Below are 18,394 nucleotides of genomic sequence, written 5' to 3'. Positions count from 1 at the left end.
AATTCCCTCCTGTAGTGTCAGTTCAATAAGGCATACTTCCCTTTTTATGCTGAACTGCTGGACACTGAAATGTAATGAGATACTTTCCACTCGAGAACTGTAGGAATACTTCAGTAGTGGGTCAAATGGCTGAATATTTGATTGTGATAATTGAGTCTTAATCTCCCCCTTCTGCTTGGAAGGAGGCAATACCACATTCTTCTGATCAGCAGAGAGGAGAAGTGCCTCTTGATTCCTCTGATACTTAAATGGGGGAAGTCAAATAGAAACAAATTACCTCCAGAGAGTCACATGGCTTCCAATGTAACTCTTTTTGGCAGGGAAGCCAAGAGCAGACCTTTTCATATTCTGAAAAGTAACTGTTTCAGGAATTCTTATTCTGGGGAGGCAGGTGGCGATGGGGAGTGATGGACAGAGTATCCTCAGCATCATGCTCTCCAGGTGTGCCTCTCCCTGCCTCTGTCTGACCTACCTCTGGACAGTTCCCCCTCTCCTGACCCCCCACACAGAAAGGGCTTCTGAGGCTTGGTTTGCTTGATGGTTTACCCCTGCATTTCTCCAAGTAAGATGGCAACAGACTCACCCTTGCAGGTAGGCAACTCATCCTCCTTCCATTGTCGAGAGGAACAGGCTTGTCGTGATTATCCTTGAACCAAACTCTCCCACTTGGCTTGTGCATATTGATTTGAGGGGTGAGGGGAAGATGTCCCTACAGCCCTTAACAAAGGGACATGTCTTTAATGTATTTTCATATCAGTCTCCCCTGTAGACTGAAAGCACCTTATGGGCAAGGATCCTATCTACCTATTCCAGTGCACTGTACTTTCCCAAGGGCCTAGGATAGTGCCCAAATACCACTGTTATACTTCACTTTGCTGCCCAGATCAATTTTCTACAAAAACATTCAGTCTAGCCAAATCCAATGGCCTCTACTCCATCCTTATCATCCTTGACCTCTCAACTGCCTTCGACACTGTCCTGGAAGGCACCCGCTTCCACCCCCTTCTCCTGGAAACATTATTCAACCTTGGGTTCACTGACATTGCCCTCTCCTGGTTTTCCTCCTATCTCTGTGGCCACTCATTGTCAGTCTCCTTTGTGGGCTTTTCCTCTGCCTACCACCCCCTAACTGGGGGAGGTCCTTCAAGGTTCAATTCTGGGTCCCCTTCTATTCTCCATCTACACCCACTCCCTTAGAGAACTCATCCACTCCCATGGCTTCAACTACCACCTCTATGCAGATGATACTCAAATGCAATCTCCAGCCCTGATATCTCTCCCTCTCTACAGTCATAAATTCCCTCCTGCCTTCTGGATATCTCCACTTAGATATCCTCCCATCACCTCAGCCTTAATATGCCCAAAGTAGAACTCCTTATATCTTCCCACCCAAACTCTGCCCTCTCCCTGACTTTCCCATCACCCTAGATGGCACCACCATCCTTCCTGTCTCACTAGCCTGTAATCTTGGCATTATCCTTGACTTTTCTCTCTCATTCAACCCACATATTTAATCCATCACTAAATGCTGTCAGTCTCACCTTCACGACATCGCTACAATCTGTCCTTCCTTCTCCATCCAAACTTCTACCATGTTAATACAATCTCTCATTCTATCCCCCCTGGATTATTGCATCAGCCTTCTTGCTGACCTCCTTGCCTCCTGCCTCTACCCATCCAGTCCATACTTCACTCTGCTGCTGGATCATTTTTCCACAAAACATTGAGAACATGTTACCCCACTCCTCAAGAAACTACAGTAATTGCCCATCCATCTCCACATCAGACAAAAACTCCTCACCATTGGCTTTAGAACACTCAATTATCTTGGCCCCTCCTACCTCACCTTACTACTCTCCTATTGCAATCCATCCCACAGACTTCTCTCCTATAATGTTAACTTTCTCAATGTGCCTCGATCTTGCCTATCTCATCTCCTCAAAAATCTCCAGTGGCTACCAATCAATCTGCGCATCAGGCAGAAACTCCTCACCCTCGGCTTCAAGGCTCTCCATCACCTGGCCCCCTCCTACCTCACCTCTCTTCTCTCCTTCTACAGCCCAGCCTGCACCCTCTGCTCCTCTGCCGCTAATCTCCTCACCGTGCCTCGTTCTCGCCTGTCCCGCCGTCGACCCCCGGCCCACGTCATCCCCCTGGCCTGGAATGCCCTCCCTCCCAACATCCGCCAAGCTAGCTCTCTTCCTCCCTTCAAGGCCCTACTGAGAGCTCACCTCCTCCAGGAGGCCTTCCCAGACTGAGCTCCCTCCTTCCTCTCCCCTTCATCCCCTTCTCCATCCCCCCGTCTTACCTCCTTCCCTTCCCCACAGCACCTGTATATATGTTTGTACATATTTATTACTCTATTTATTTATTTATTTATTTTACTTGTACATATCTATTCTATTTATTTTATTTTGTTAATATGTTTGGTTTTGTTCTCTGTCTCCCCCTTCTAGACTGTGAGCCCACTGTTGGGTAGGGACTGTCTCTATATGTTGCCAACTTGTACTTCCCAAGTGCTTAGTACAGTGCTCTGCACACAGTAAGCGCTCAATAAATACAATTGATTGACTGATTGATCACTGACCCCTCGCCCACATCCTGCTTCTGGCCTGGAATGCCCTCCATCCTCAAATCCAACAGAGAATTACTCTCCCCCACTTCAAAACCTTATTGAAGGTACATCTCCTCCATTCATTCATTCATTCATTGAATCGCATTTATTGAGTGCTTACTGTGTGCAGAGCACTGTACTAAGTGCTTGGAAAGTATAATTCAGCAACAGATGGAGACAGTTCCTACCCAACAGTGGGCTCACAGTCTCGAAGGGGGAGACAGGCAGCAAAACAGAACAAGTAGACAGGTGTCAATACCTTCAAAATAAATAGAATTATAGATATATACACATCATTAATGAAAAAGAGTAATAAATATGTACAAATTTACTCAAGTGTTGGGAGGGGAAGGGGGTAGGGCAGAGGGAGGGAGTAGGGTCAATGGGGAGGGGAGGAAGAGGAGATGATTGGGGGGTTCAGTCTGGGAAGGCCTCCTGGAGGAGGTTAGCTCTCAGTAGGGCTTTGAAGGGAGGAAAAGTGCTAGTTTGGCAGATGTGTGGAGGGAGGGCATTCCAGCCCATAGATAGGCTGTGAGCCAGGGGTCAACGGCGGGACAGGTGAGAACGAGGTACAGTGAGGAGGTTAGCGGCAGAGGAGTTGAGTGTGCGGGCTGGGCTGTAGAAGGAGAGAAGGGAGGTGAGGTAGGAGGCCTCCAAGAGGCCTTCCCTGACTAATACCCTTTTCTCTTCTCCCACTCCCTTCTGCTTAGCCCTCATTTGCTCCCTTTGTTCATCTCCCCTCCCAGCCCCACAGCATTTATGTACATATCTATAGTTTATTTATTTTTATTCATGTCTGTCTATTAACCTCCAGACTGTAAGGTCGTGTGGGCAAGGAATTTGTCTTTTTAGTGTTGTATTGTATTCACCCAAGTACTTAGTACTTAAACCTTGGCTTTAGGTATCTCCTCTGACAATTTCCAAAAATTAAGGATATTTTCATCACCTTATAGAGTCTCTCACAGGAAAGATGGTATGTTCAAAGTATACCATCATAATTGATAATGGGAAGTTATAAAGGGAGAACTGGAAAAATGGAGTTTAAGAAAGGTCAAGGAGACAGTAAAGGAAATCTTTTTAGAGAGAAGCATAAAAATGTAGCAGCAGTCAGTCATGTCCCTGACTAAATCTTATATTTAATATTTGAACAATTTTAGACAAAAGATTGAACTTAAACCTTGAGTAAATATTCCAATTCAAGAACATTCAATAGTATCTACTGAATTCTTACTGTGTACAGAGCACTGTATTAAGCTCTTGGGACAGTACAATACAATACAGGTGGTAGATATGATCTGTTCCCTTGCTCTTGGAGGAGATATGCCAATAGAGCTTTGAAAGTGGGTAAAGTGAACATCTGTCAGATATGAAGAGGGAGGGTGTTCCAGGCCAAAGGCAGGAAGTGGGCTAGAGGTTGGTAGCGAGATAGATGGGATCGAAGTATGGTGAGTAGGTTGGCATTAGAGGAGTGATGTTCGCAGACTGGGTTGTAGTAGGAGAACAGCAATGTGAGGTAGGAAAGGGCAAGGCGACTGAGAACTATAAAGCTGATGGTAAGGAGTAAATACGGACTGAAGAATTTTGTTGAAAAATGATCCAGGCAACAGAGTGAAGTATGGACTGGCGTGGGGAGAGATATGAGGCAGGGAGGTCAGTGAGAAGGCTGCTGCAGTAATCAAAGATGAATAGGATAATTGCTTGGACTAATGTGGTAGCAGTTTGGATGGAGAGGAAAGTGTGGATATTAGTGATGTTGGGAAGGTTAATCTGACAGGAGTTAGTGACAGATTGAATATGTGGGGTGAATGAGAGAAATGAATCTTCACTCTCAAAGACCCAAGGGCCCACATTTGATTCAGCAATTTAATCACAGAACCACTGATTAAAGTTATTGTTGTTGACAACCTCACCTATAACACTTAAACGTCTGACCCCACTATGTTCCCTCAATCCACTCCATCCAATCAGCCCATCCTTGTCCTCCTTTCCCAGAAACTCCTCTTGTACCCCTCCATCTAACCCCATCCCATATCCCTTAAGAATCAGGAAGGTGTGGTACAGTAATTATTTGGTGTGCAGTGGATGTAAATATGCAAATAAATATGATATTTATGTTATATAGTCCTGACCTCCAGATGCCCCCACTACTTTGGGACTGATAGCTGACATAAATAGGGCTTCAAGCTGAGAACAGTGCCAATTTGACAAATGTAACCTACCCAACTCCTTTCTAATTATTTCAATAAGAGGCTTATGTTGAGAATATGAATAATTCCCATTTGCTAAAGCACTAGAGCAATTGTGTGATTGGAAGATCATATCTTTTTAGTTGGAGGTAATTATCCATTAACTTGACAAACCCATCTAATTATGCTTTTCTTGGTTCTATAGCTATTTTTGACCCAATTCCTGAAATTCAGTAAGTTGAAGCCAACAACAGCAGTATGAAACATTCAGTCAATTCAGTTATCATCATTACATTAAAACTGAATAGGAGAAATTGACTTGAATGTAATTATCTGGATAAGACTGTTCCAAAAATCTAGGATTCCTGCTTGAATTACTACCACATCTATGTGGATGACTAACAAATGCAGCTCTAGTCTGGTCCACCTTCTAGTATTTGTTAAACTCTTGCTACAAGTCAAACACTGTTCTAGGCATTTAACTCCTCTACTATCTCACATTTCCTCCTAGCGTTATGACATATATGTGATTATTCCATTGGCAATCTGAGGTCAGTAGGTGTAAAACTAAACTTTTCCCTCCCAGACCCTCTCCTCCCACCTCACTTTCTCATCATAATTTAACACCACCATCCTCCATGTCTTTCAAGCCTGTAATCTTGGCATAGTCCTTGACTCTTTCCTATCTTTTAACCCTATGCCTAGTCTGTCACCAAATCCTGGTGTTCTTTGTTAAAAAAGTCCCAGAGCCCATTTGCTCTCCTCCATCCAAATGACCACCGTGCTGATCCAGGCATTAGTCATGTCTGCCTTGACTATGCATTAGCCTTCTGACAGATGTCTCTGCCTCTGGTCTCTTGCCATCCAGTCCATACGTCACCCGGCTTCCTGGATCACTGGGGCTGGGAGGAGAATGGTGTTATCAATTGAGGTGGAGGAGTGGGTTTAGAGGGACAGATGAACTATTCTAACCTCTAGTCTGTAAGCTCGTTGTGGGAAGAGAACGTGCCTACCAACTCTGTTATGCTGCACCCATTGCCCCCTGGCCCTACCACCTTTCCCTCCCCACAGTACTTGTACATATTTGTACATACTTATTACTCTATTTATTTTACTGGTACATATTTACTACTCTATTTTATTAATGATGTGCATATAGCTATAATTCTATTTATTCTAACAGTTTTGACACTTATCTACATGTTTTGTTTTGTTGTCTGTCTCCCCCTTCTAGACTGTGAGCCCGTTGTTGGGTGGGGAACGTCTCTATGTGTTGCCGACTTGTTCTTCCCAAGCTCTTAGTACAGTGCTCTGCACACAGTAAGTGCTCAATAAATATGATTGAATGAATGAATGAATGAATGATCTCCAAAGGGCATAGTACAGTACACTGCACACAGTAAGCACTCAATAAATATGATCTACTGATGGAGCTAGGCACTAGAGTAGATGCAAGATCATCAGGTGAGACCAGTACCTGCCCCACATGGAGCTCAGAGTAGCTAATGGAGAGGAGAACAGGAAGGATAGAACAAGGGTTCTGGAATATGCCAAGTCCCCTTGTTTTCATTAAAGAATGTATCTAAAGAGGTTAGGGTCCTGTTTCTATTTCTCCACAGACTCTCACCATTCCTGGAGCCTTTAAAGAAGCATGTGCATTGTCAGTAGAGTTTAGGAGTACAGGAAATGGCAGAAAAGCCAGATCAAGATAAAGATGAATTAAAAGGCACCCTCAGATCTATCTTTGAATTACAAATTCCAAAGATAATGACACTCTAGAGGAGATGATATTGTACCATTAGACACTTTGGATTTCTTCCTTCCTCTTATTTCTAAAAACTCAGATTTTCCTCATTGCCCTGAGAAGATGCAGTGGAAAAGATCAATTAAGGTTGCCTGCTGCTAGCATGGATATTGCAAGAAGCACTGAAAAGGAACATTTTAGAAGTGGGAAGGTGTTTGGAGGAGGCTCTCTCAACAAGTTTTTTTTTGTCATCTCTCATGGGGTTCTTTTTGCGGTAGAAAATGGGAAGGAAGAGTGCAGTATTTCTTTCAGAATTCTGTAACAGTATCATTTCAACTCACCCTTCCACCATTACACTGGAAGGCTGTTTGCAGCCTTACTGATTTGTCAAAAGAAACCCCTCTGAGTAACCCTCTGCCTTTTTCAAATAAACTAGGTTTGAGAAACATCACATCCTTGTCTAAAGGATTCCACTGATAGTATTATTAAAGCTACTTCTGGCTGGAACACCACACATCTTCCTCCCTCGTATTCAATCTGAAACCTGTTCGGACCACTCACTTGCTACTTCATGTTTACCACCCCAGAACAACAGAAATAACACATCCGGTAAGCAGGATTAAAAAAAAAACCAAAAAACTTCTGTTTGTTATATTACCAGTGTCACTTGTTAGATGTTTGTTGTTTTAAATTTAGTATGTTCTGTGCCATTTTAGTTGCCACTGATTTTGAATTTCTATACTTGCTTTCAACAATATAATGCCCTCACTCGCCAATGTGGTCATGTAGTTACTAAATATTTTTTTATGTGGTAGTATCTGTCTAAGAATAACCATCATGAGGAGTGTTATTTCAATTCAAACTCTTTGTACTACTGTAGGACTAGATGCCTTAGTACAGTTTACTTGTATCTGCCCAGCAATTAAAAGCTAAAATTAAATTAAAAGCTAAAGCAGGAAAGCACATCAACGAGCCTGAATGTTTACTTACAGAATTGATGTTCTCGCAAAGAGCAGAGAAACCAGCTGCACTGTGTATTGCTCTAAGAAAGACTTCATTCTGTTCAAAGAGTTGTAGTCAGTATGCCTCAATTATGAGGTCTGATTCTACTTCCCCTGGTATCAGAAGGTGATAATAGAACATGCAATCTGGAAAGGTTTGATGATGCAGGCACAACTTGAAAGGACATCAAAACATTTCCCTTTTAGAAGAAATTAAAAATTTTGCTGATCATAGAAGATTAATAAACTGCCTCTTAGACTGCAACTTTCATCCCAATATCTCAACAAATGTAAAAACCTTTAACCCTTTCCCAGTTAACAGCCATTACTAGACTGTAATATCTTTGTGGCCAGGTGTTTCTACCAAATCTCTTGTACTCTTCCAAACAGTACAGTACTATGCACACAGTAAGCATTCAAATACCATTTATTGATCGTTGAACTTAAAGCTAATGCCTTTAAAGAGCCTGCAATCATCCAAGAGCACAGAAAAGGAAAGAAATCTTACCTAAAAGAAAACGTATGAATTAAGATTGGCAGAGTGTAATTAACTAGTTGAAATTAAGTCATAATCCAAAGCATCTATGGAAAATGATCAGGATTTTGAATGACCAAAGGGACTCTGAAGGCCACTTTCAGATTCACATGAACCAATAACACCATCTTAAGGTATGACCCTGCTAGAAATTATTAAGGTAATTTTGTACTTTAAACCATACCATGATGACGCTTGGATTTTTTATTTTATTTTTCTATTTTTTGATCTATTTCTATCCCAAAATGCTAATATTTATGGAATTAATCTGGATTTGGGAAAGTGAAAAGATCATAAGCCATGGAGATATCAGTGACAGTTTCTAGGGCTATATGAAAGGAAAACAATGAACATATGTTCTGAAGCATTGATAAGCAAGCAGTTGAGCTGAGGACTTTCTAATCGTTGAAGAGCTAATTTGAGTAAGGCTTTGAGACTTTAAGCAATCAGTCTTTTAAACAGCAAAATAGGTTGTGCCTGGAGGGTCTGGGTATAGTGAGAATGGGCAATGGAAGTGAAAAAGGAAAACTGCAAATCAAAATTCAAAATATTGCTTTTAGATGCAATGTACTAAGGCTCAAAATTGGTTAGTGCTGCCATTTGAAAACATTACCTGGGCAAGAGCACTAGGTTAGTGTTTTTCTAACCTGAGGAGTGAAGAGATTCTAACAAGCTCATAAATGAATGCTTATAAAGGAAGACATATTATACTCAATCAATCAATTGTATTTATTGAGTGCTTACTGTGTGCAGTGCACCGTACTAAGCACTGGGGAGACTACAGTATAATACTGATGGTAGACATGTTCCCTGCCATAATGAGCTTATAGTCTAGAGTGGGATACAGACCTTAATAATTGTGGTAATCTTGGTATTTGTTAAGCACTTACTATGTGTTAGACACTTTTCTAAGCTCTGGGGTGGATTCAAGGAGATTGGGTTGGACACAGTGCCTGTCCCACATGGGGTTCAGTCTTTATCCCCATTTTTTTACAACATTTTTTCAGAAGCAGCATGGCTCAGTGGAAAGAGCACAGGCTTTGGAGTCAGAGGTCATGGGTTCGAATCCTGACTCCACCACATGTCTGCTGTGTGACCTTGGGCAAGTCACTTCACTGCTCGGAGCCTCTGTTACCTCATCTGCAAAATGGGGATGAAGACTGTGAGCCCCCCGTGGGGCAACCTGATCACCTTGTAACCTCCCCAGTGCTTAGAACAGTGCTTTGCACATAGTAAGCTTTAATAAATGCCATATTATTATTACAGATGAGGAAACTGAGGCACCAAGAAGTGAAGTGACTTGACCAAGGCCACCCAGCAGACAAATGGCAGAAGCCACTAATAATGGCACAGCCATACTAATTTATATATACATTTATATAAATTTATGGCATTTGTTAAGCTCTTACTATGTGCCAAGCGCTCTTAACAGTGGAACCATTAATATAAATAAATGAATTATGGATATGTACATAAGTGCTGTGGGGCTGAGGGAGGGGTGAATATAGGGTGCAAAATTCAGTACTAAGGTGGCACAGAAGGGAGTGGGAGAGGAGGAAATGAGGGCTTAGTTGCGGAAAGCCTTCCTAATTCTTGTTACAGAATTATAGCAAAAAATATCTGGCCTGAGCAGCATCTGAACTTCATTTTAAGAGCAAATGCAGTGTTCCTGAAAACCAAATAGCTGTACACTTTAATTTCTCTGTTCCCGAAATACCATACTTCAAATGTTACGTACTTCAAATGTCTCCTTTATATGCTTTGAAAGCAAATAATGATATGAAAATAATAATAATAATAATACACAGCATGGCAAAGTGGATAGAGCACAGACTTGGGAGTCAGAAGGTCATGGATTCTATTCCAGGCTCTGCCACTTGTCTCCTGTGTGACCTTGGGCAAGTCATTTACCTTCTCTTTGCCTCAGTTACTCATCTGTATAATGGGGATTGAGACTGTGAGCCCACGTGGGACTGAAACTGTATCCAACCCAATTTGCTTGTATCCACCCCAGCACTTAGTACAATGCCTGGCACACAGTATGCACTTAACAAATGCCAGAAAAAATAATAATAATAATAGTTGTTAAGCACTTACTATGTGCCAGGCACTGCACTAAGTGCTGAGGCAGTTACTAGATAATCAAATTAGACATAGCCCATGTGCCCTGTGAGGTCCACAGTCTTAATTCCCATTTTAGGTAACTGAGGCACAAAAAAGTTAACTGACCTGCCCAAGGTCACACAGCAGACAAGAGGATTAGACCCCAGGTCCTCTGACTCCTGGTCTATGGTCTTTCCACTAGGCCACACAGTGACTTGCAAATCTTTTAGTTCTACACCAAAAGAAACTTATGTATTTTGTTTGAATTCTCTTTGAGAAAGCATTCAACTTCTAGACCCTGCCATATTAAGACACAAAAATAGTAATTGTGGAATTTGTTAAGCACTTGCTATGTGTCAAGTCTGTACTAAGTGCTGGGGTAGCAACAAGATAATTAGGCCCCACATGGAACTCACAGTCTAAATAGGAGGGAGAACATGTATTGCATCCTCATTTTTCAGATGAGGGAACTGAGGCTCAGAGAAGTTAAGGGACTTGCCCAAGGCCACGCAGCAGTAAGGGGTAGTGCCTGAATTAGAACCCCGGTCCCCTGACTCCTAGGCCCATGCTCTTTTCACTAGGCCATGTTGCTTCTCTAGTATACACTTAAATACTGTAATTATAGATATTCCAAAGAGGGTTAGTCAAACCTCAGTGGAGAGAGGCATTAACTGTGGCGTTCTGTTGAGCACATAGATATTGAGAGGAGTTTAGAGGGAAAACAGTAGAACTTTACGTTGCTGCTTTTATAGGTGTGTTTGAAATAGCAATATTATAAATTAGTATAAAGAGGCTACAGAGGATTGGTTAAACCCTATTAGGCACTTTGGGAAGTGCTTTCATTTAGGGTAAACAGCTTCTCCAGTAATCAGTGTGAAGAAAGGTTGGATAGAATGTCCTGTTTAGTAATCTATTCATCTCATATTATATCTGCCTTCCATTTTCTCTATCACAGGGGCTTCTCTAGGATGAGCCAATTAAAAGACCAAATTTTTACAAAATTTTCAGCAACGATATCTTGTGAAGTCACAAGTTCTAAAATATCTCTAAACCTTGTTATACCTATTGGGTCTCCTAATAATTATTGTACAGTATTCACAGGTAATCCATGAGGAAGGTGGTAGCCATTTGTTTGTTTTCATATAGGAAGAGTTAAATTACAAGATTATCAAACGTCTGTATTCTGTCCTCTGGACTACTGTGACCTCATCCTTTAGACTGTAAACTCGTCCTCTAGATTGTAAGCTTGTTGAGGGCAAGGAACATGTCTATCAACTCTCCCGATCACTTAATACAGTGCTCTGCACACAGTAAACATTACGTATTATTGATTGTTTCATTTGGAGACTTAAGTAGTGTCAAAGTCTCCATATTAAAATTCAATACCAAATCATACATTAGTGTAACTTAAAAATCAGTTCATCAATCAATGGTATTTATTGAGCACTTGCTATGTACAAAGCATTGTGCTAAGTGATTGGGAAAGTACATTACAACAGAAGGACAAGATATCCATAGTGAGAGTTGTGACATGAGTAAATGTAAATTCAACTTCACTTCAAATTGTACACTAAACTGTAGCACCAGACGTGCACTATTCTGTTCTCAAGGGCTTTGTGCTAGTGAGCAGGAGACTGCATTAGTGAGCAGCAGGAAGAGTGTTGACTTGGAACTAAAAGATGACTTCATAACCAAAGAATGCATATTCCTTTTGGTTTACAGAGAAGATGAAGAGTGTGAGAGAAGGTCGTGCATGTTTGAACCTATTAGTAAGTATATTCCCTTTATGCGTGTCATTTCCTAATGATCTTGCCCTGAGTGGAAACCGTTCGTTATCCAAAATACCAATAGACTATATTATGAAGAGTAGCTGTAATCTTTAAACTGAATGCTCACAACCTAATCCTAATATGAACCTTGCCAATTACATAGTACAGTGATATGTAATACTTTATATTAACACACATAGGAAAGCACTGTGGCCTAGTGGATAAAGCACAGGCCTGGGAGTAAGAAGGACCTGGGTTCTAATTCCGGCTCTACCATTTGTCTGCTTTGTGACCTTGGGGAAGTCACCTAACTTCTCTGTGGCTCAGTTACCTCATCTGTAAAATGGGGATTAAGACTGTGAGCCTTATGTGGGAAAGGGACTAGGTCCAACCTGATTATTTTGCATCTACCCCAGCACTTAGTTCAATGCCTGGCACATAGTAAGCACTTAACAGATACCACAATTATGTACTGTTATCTCCCCCTCTAGATTGAAAGCTCACTGTGGGCAGGGAACATATAACCAATTATGTTTTACTGTATTCTTCCAAATTCTCAGTACACTGTTCTGCACACAGTAAGCATTCAGTAGAGTAGGTTTTAAAACTGTTAGCCCTATGTGGGGCACAGACTGTGTCCAACCTCGTTAACTTTTATTCAATCATTCATTCATTCAGTCGTATTTATTGAACAATTACTATATGCAGAGTATTGTACTAAGTGCTTAGGAGAGTACAGTACAACAATAAACAGTCATATTATCTGCCTCATTGCTTAGTACAGTGCCTGGCACATAGTAGGTGCTTCGCAAACACTCTAAAAAAGTAAATAAATACACATGATCAATGAAGATCTGTGAATGCTTACTTTGGCAGGGTAATCTCTACTTTTTGAATAGGTTCATAGCAGCAACCCCAATATCCTTGTAAAGAATGAAGTCAAAGAGAGTTGAATGCTGATCCTTATCACTTCTGATTCATTTCCCATATTTAGCCATTTTAGACATTTGCTCTTGTCATCTTGTCCACTGTCTGCTGGGATCCTATATCTTACCCTAAATGCAAAGGGTAAAGGGGAGACAACTGTTCAGAAGTTAAGAACTGCTTTCAGAACAAATAAACCAGGCACATTCTCACATTTTGAAGGTAGGTACTTCAGTAACAGAAATTAAAGTCCATGGCTATTTGATTTTCAGGAACATTGCATTGCTCTTTAGATTTAGCTCAAATGCTGCTCAGGCTGGATATACTTTGCTATTACTCCATGACAAGGATTAGAAAACAACCAGATAAATTCACTAGGGCAAAAGTTAGGATGATAGATAAATAAACTGGGGGAGCAGTAATTTCAGGACCTCGATCGCATGGATTGCTTTACACTGGGAAATGAAAGTGCTTGTGACAATGACTGAATACTGAAATGTTCTGGAAGTTCAAGGGTGATAACATTACCAAGATATTCATCTTCCGGACCCTTCCTATAAAATATGCACTAAAAACATTTCAATGAATATTTTAAACTTACTTCAAAATAATGAATTGATGCTGTTGGTTTTTTTTTTTAAATATAATTAGGGAAGAAGACGCTTTCCCAGTGAAGTAACCCAGCACTGATAACCAATATATTGATTCTTCCACATATCCCCCGTTCCCTTAGTGTTAAAGTGGAAATTGATCTTGTGTATCCTCTACAAAAATGTCACCTTGTCTTTTGAAGTCAAATGCTGCTTTGTGAAGTTTTACACTGAAGTGTTTAGTTCATGTCCCCCAGCTGGCTAGTAGAAAATACAGCCATAAAGGTTTGGATAAGTCCCTTATGGCTCAGCAAAATTCTGGGTTCGGTATATGTTACAGCATCATAGGCCCACTGGATAAACTATTCTTTTGGGATCACTTGTTAAACAAATATCCTCCAAGGCATACTTAAATACAAAAGTAATGACTTTGGTCAACCCTAGAAAGGACTAGTTAGTGACAAGGAGATACCTTTAAGTGGTATCTGAGAAACAGCTTGGCCTAATGGAAAGAGCAGAGGTCTGGGAGTCAGAGGACTTGGGTTCTGATCCCAGTTTTATCACTAACCTGCTCTATGACTTTGGAAAATCACTTAACTTTTCTGTACTTCAGTTTCCTCATCTGTGAAATGGAGATGTAATACTTGGTTTCCCTTCCACCTAGACTATGAGCCCATGTGGGACAGGCACTGTGCCCAATCTGTTTCTCTTGTTTTTATCCTTGTGCTTAGTAGAGCACTTTGACACTTAAATAGCATCATCATTTTGGTCAGAATTTCACTAGTAGGGAAAATATAGAGCGTTAGGACTGCTAGCTGGTGAAAATACATCTAACAATCTTAAAATGGAATATTCAATTTTTCCTATGAAAAATATCCTCTACTACCTCATCTGTTATAAAATAAGTCATCATTTGGAGTAATGACTAAGACATCACAATTTTAGAAGCACATGGTAAATTTTAAAATGATTCCTTTACAAGCTGCTCGGCAATAAACCATTGCAACTGTTTGACAAACTCACTACCCAACTCAAACCAATTTGTTTTTAGCTCTAAAGGAGAGGTATGATTATTATTTCCTGCAAATGAAGGCAAACTGGAAATTGTTACCTGAGCAGAATTTAGTGATATTATGGAGTTTAAGGATAATACTAATATCCTTAAACCTTTGGCTATTTGGCATTCACCCCATCCTCATCCCCACAGCATTCAGAAACATATCCAGAATTTATTTGGTCTTTTTATTGTATTAATATCTCTCTCCCTCTCAGAACTGTAAGCTTGTTGTGACCAGGGAAGGAGCATGGCCTGAGAAGCATCATGGTCCAGTGCATAAGACACGGGCCTGGGAGTCAGAAGGCCATGGTTTCTAATCCTGGTTCTTCCACTTGTCTATTGTGTGGCCTTGGCCAAGTCACTTAACTCCTCTGTGACTCAGTTACCTCATCTGTAAAATGGACCATGAGCCCCCTGTGGGACATGGACGGTGTCCAATCTGGTTATTTTGTATCTACCCCAGCACTTAGTACAAGGCCTGGCACTTAGAAAGTGATTAGCAAATATCATAAAAAAGTGTCTACCATCTCTTTAATATTGTACTCTCCCAGGACTTTAGCACTGTGCTCTGTACACAGTAAGCACTGAATAAAAACCTTAACTCTTTGGTTTTAGGCTAATTGTGTATGGGGAAAAGATAATCATCATTTTATCGAGCCTGCAATGTATACATAGCCCCGTACGAGGCTCTTAGGAAGATGCAACCAAATTAACAAAATGGTCCTTGTTCTGGAGGACCCTGAAGCCTGAGATGTTTGGTGAAATGAATCATATGGCAGGGAAACCATTTGCTCTTTGAGAACTTTACTGTGAATGGAAAGACTAAGCTGTGTAAAGATTTGGCAACTAGAATCTTGTGACAGGCCAACAGAGCTGACTGAACCACTCATTAGACATCAAAAGAACCCCGTTCTAGTCAGTAATGACAACCATTCTCTAGGCACCTTCCAACTTCACAAATAATAGGACTGTAGAGGTAAATTGCTTCTAAATCATAGAAATTAGAGTTAGAAGAAACCTTTCAAATCATTTAAGCCATTTCATGGGGGCCAAGAGGAAATTGGTCCTTTAATTCTCCAGTGTAAATTTTCCAGTAAGTGATGTGAGCCATGGGGTCCTAGCAACTTCCCACAAAGACATTCTTTTCATAGTACAAAGAACCCCAAGTTTTATTCCCCCCCCACACTATTTAGGCTAAGATTTGAGGATTATTTGTGGTCATTCTATTTTTATTTTTCTCTTCTTCAGGTAGTACTGTGATTCTATCACAAAGTATAAATTCCACTCTTCCTGTGTAACCCTCATCGTTGAACCTAATATGCACTTCAGCATATGGTGCACTTGTTGAATGCATTAATGAATAGTTTATGACTTTCCAATCCCAAACCATATGCACTAAACTTGGTAGGACCAAACTAACCCTCAGCTCCTGTTGAAGAAACAGTTTCAGGTAACTCAGATTGTGATAATTGTAACTATAATTGTGCATGCTCATTGTGGACAGGAAATGTGTCTGTTATACTGTTATAGTATACTCTCCCAAGCTCTTAATTCAGTACTCTGCACTCAGAAGGACTCAATGAATATGACTCATTGATTGATGATAGGATGGTTGATAAGACTGATGAGATAATGAGGGAATGACAAGAGCCCAGGCCTTGACCCCGAGGACCTGTGTTCTAATCCCAGGTCCACCACTTATCTGTCTTCCCCTCTAGACTGTAAGCCTGTTGTGGGCAGGGAATATGTCCACCAACTCTTTTATATTGTACTCACCCAAATGTCTAGTACAGTGCTCTGCACACAGTAAGCAATTAAAGCAATCAATCAATGGAATCTATTGAGCACTTACTATGTGCAGAAAACTGTACTAAGCACTTTGGAGAGTATAACAGAATTACAAGATAATTTCCCTAGCCAAAATGAGCTGACAGTCTAGAAATTGGTACAGTTGATTGATTCTTTCATTGATTAGCTACTATGACACCTTGGCCAAGTCACTCAACTTCTCTATTGAGTTCTCTTATCTGTGAAATGGGGATTAAATATCTGTTCTCCCTCCTACTTTGACTTTGAGTCCCAAGTGGTATAGAGGCTGTGTCTGAGCTTATTAACTTGCATCTGTAGTGATTAGAGCAGTGCTTGACACATAGTAATTGAGAAGCCATGCAGCCTAGTGGAAAGAGCATGGGCCTGGGAGTCAGAAGAATCTGGATTCTAATCCTGGCTCTTCCAATTGCTTACTATGCGACCTTGAGCACTTATCTTCTCTGTGCCACAGTTTCTTCAATTGTACCATAGGAATACCTGTTCTCTCTTCTACTTAGACTGTGAGTCCAATGTGGGATAGGAATTATGTCCGACCTAATTAACTTGTACCTAACCCAGAACTTAGAATAGTGTTTGAAAGTGCTTAACAAATGCCATTAAAAAACTGCTTAGCAAATATAATAATGATAATAATGGATATAACTATTATAGTGATGAACTCACAGCTGGGGGATTTACTGCCCTCCATAGACTGTTTGGATTCTATCTTGTCATTTGACACAAAGGGGACTTGATTGGAATTGTTCTAGAAGATGAATGTCGAGTCTGTCCCAAGTCCAGGTTACACAAATCTACAATAGAAGGTTAGCCACTACAGTTGCTCTTTAAACCTTCAATTTACCAGGAAGATCAAAACCAAGTTGGCACCATAGCTAATAAGTCTGCCAAAACAAGTTTTGCTTTGGTTATCTATGATTTTGTGGATTCTTGCATCACTAGACTGCATCTACCTTTGGAACTCTAACCCCTCTCCTTCTCAGCAACCTTGCAATCCCTCTTGCCTTTAGGACATCTCTACTTGGATGTCCCACTGACATCATCTCAAACATAACATGTCCAAAATGAAGATCCTCAGCTTTCCACCCAAACCTTGCTGTTCTCCTTGGACTGTCTTATCAATGCATCATTACCTTCCCTGTCTCAAAAACCCATAACTTTGACATTCCTTCCTGTCTCACAAGCCTGCAACCTTGGTGTCATCCTTGACCCCACTCTCTCATTCACCCCACACATCCAATCCATCACCAAAACCTGCCGGTCTCACCTCCACAACATTGCCAAGATCTGCCCTTTTCTCTCCATTCAAACTGCTACCTTGCTGGTTCAATCTTTCATCCTATCCCGACTGGATTACTGCATCAGCTTCCTTTCTGATATCCCATCCTCCTGTCTCTCCCTGCTTCAGCCTATACTTCACTCTGCTGCCCGGATTATCTTTCTACAGAAACGCTCTGGGCATGTCACTCCCCTCCTCAAAAATCTCCAGTGGTTGCCTATCAACCTTTGAATCAAGCAAAAACTCCTCACTCGGCTTCAAAGCTCTCCATCACCTTGCCCCCTCCTTACCTCACCTCCCTTTTTTCATTCTATAGCCCAGCCCACACACTCTGCTCCTCTGCTGCTAACCTCCTCACTGTACCTCATTCTTGCCTGTCCTGCTGTCGACCCCTGACCCACGTCCTACCTCTGGCCTGGAATGCCCTCCCTCCACACATCTGCCAAACTAGCTCTCTTCAAAGCCCTTCTGAGAGCTCACCTCCTCTAGGAGGCCTTCGCAGACTGAGCCCCCCCTTTTCCTCTCCTCCTCCTCCCCTTCCCATCATCCCCCTCCCTCCCTCTGCCCTACCTCCTTCCCCTCCCCAGAGCACTTGTGTATATTTGTACATATGTATTACTCTATTTTATTAATGATGTGTATATACCTATAATTCCATTTATTTTGATGATATTGACACCTGCCTACTTGTTTTGTTTTGTTGTTTCTCTCCCTCTCTAGACTGTGAGCCCGTTATTGGGTAGGGACCGTCTCTATATGTTGCTG

This window comes from Tachyglossus aculeatus, chromosome 1 (assembly GCF_015852505.1).
Source record: "Tachyglossus aculeatus isolate mTacAcu1 chromosome 1, mTacAcu1.pri, whole genome shotgun sequence".
NCBI lineage: Eukaryota > Metazoa > Chordata > Mammalia > Monotremata > Tachyglossidae > Tachyglossus > Tachyglossus aculeatus.
The sequence above is the reverse complement of the archived record's forward strand: the minus strand, read 5'-3'. Positions refer to the sequence as shown.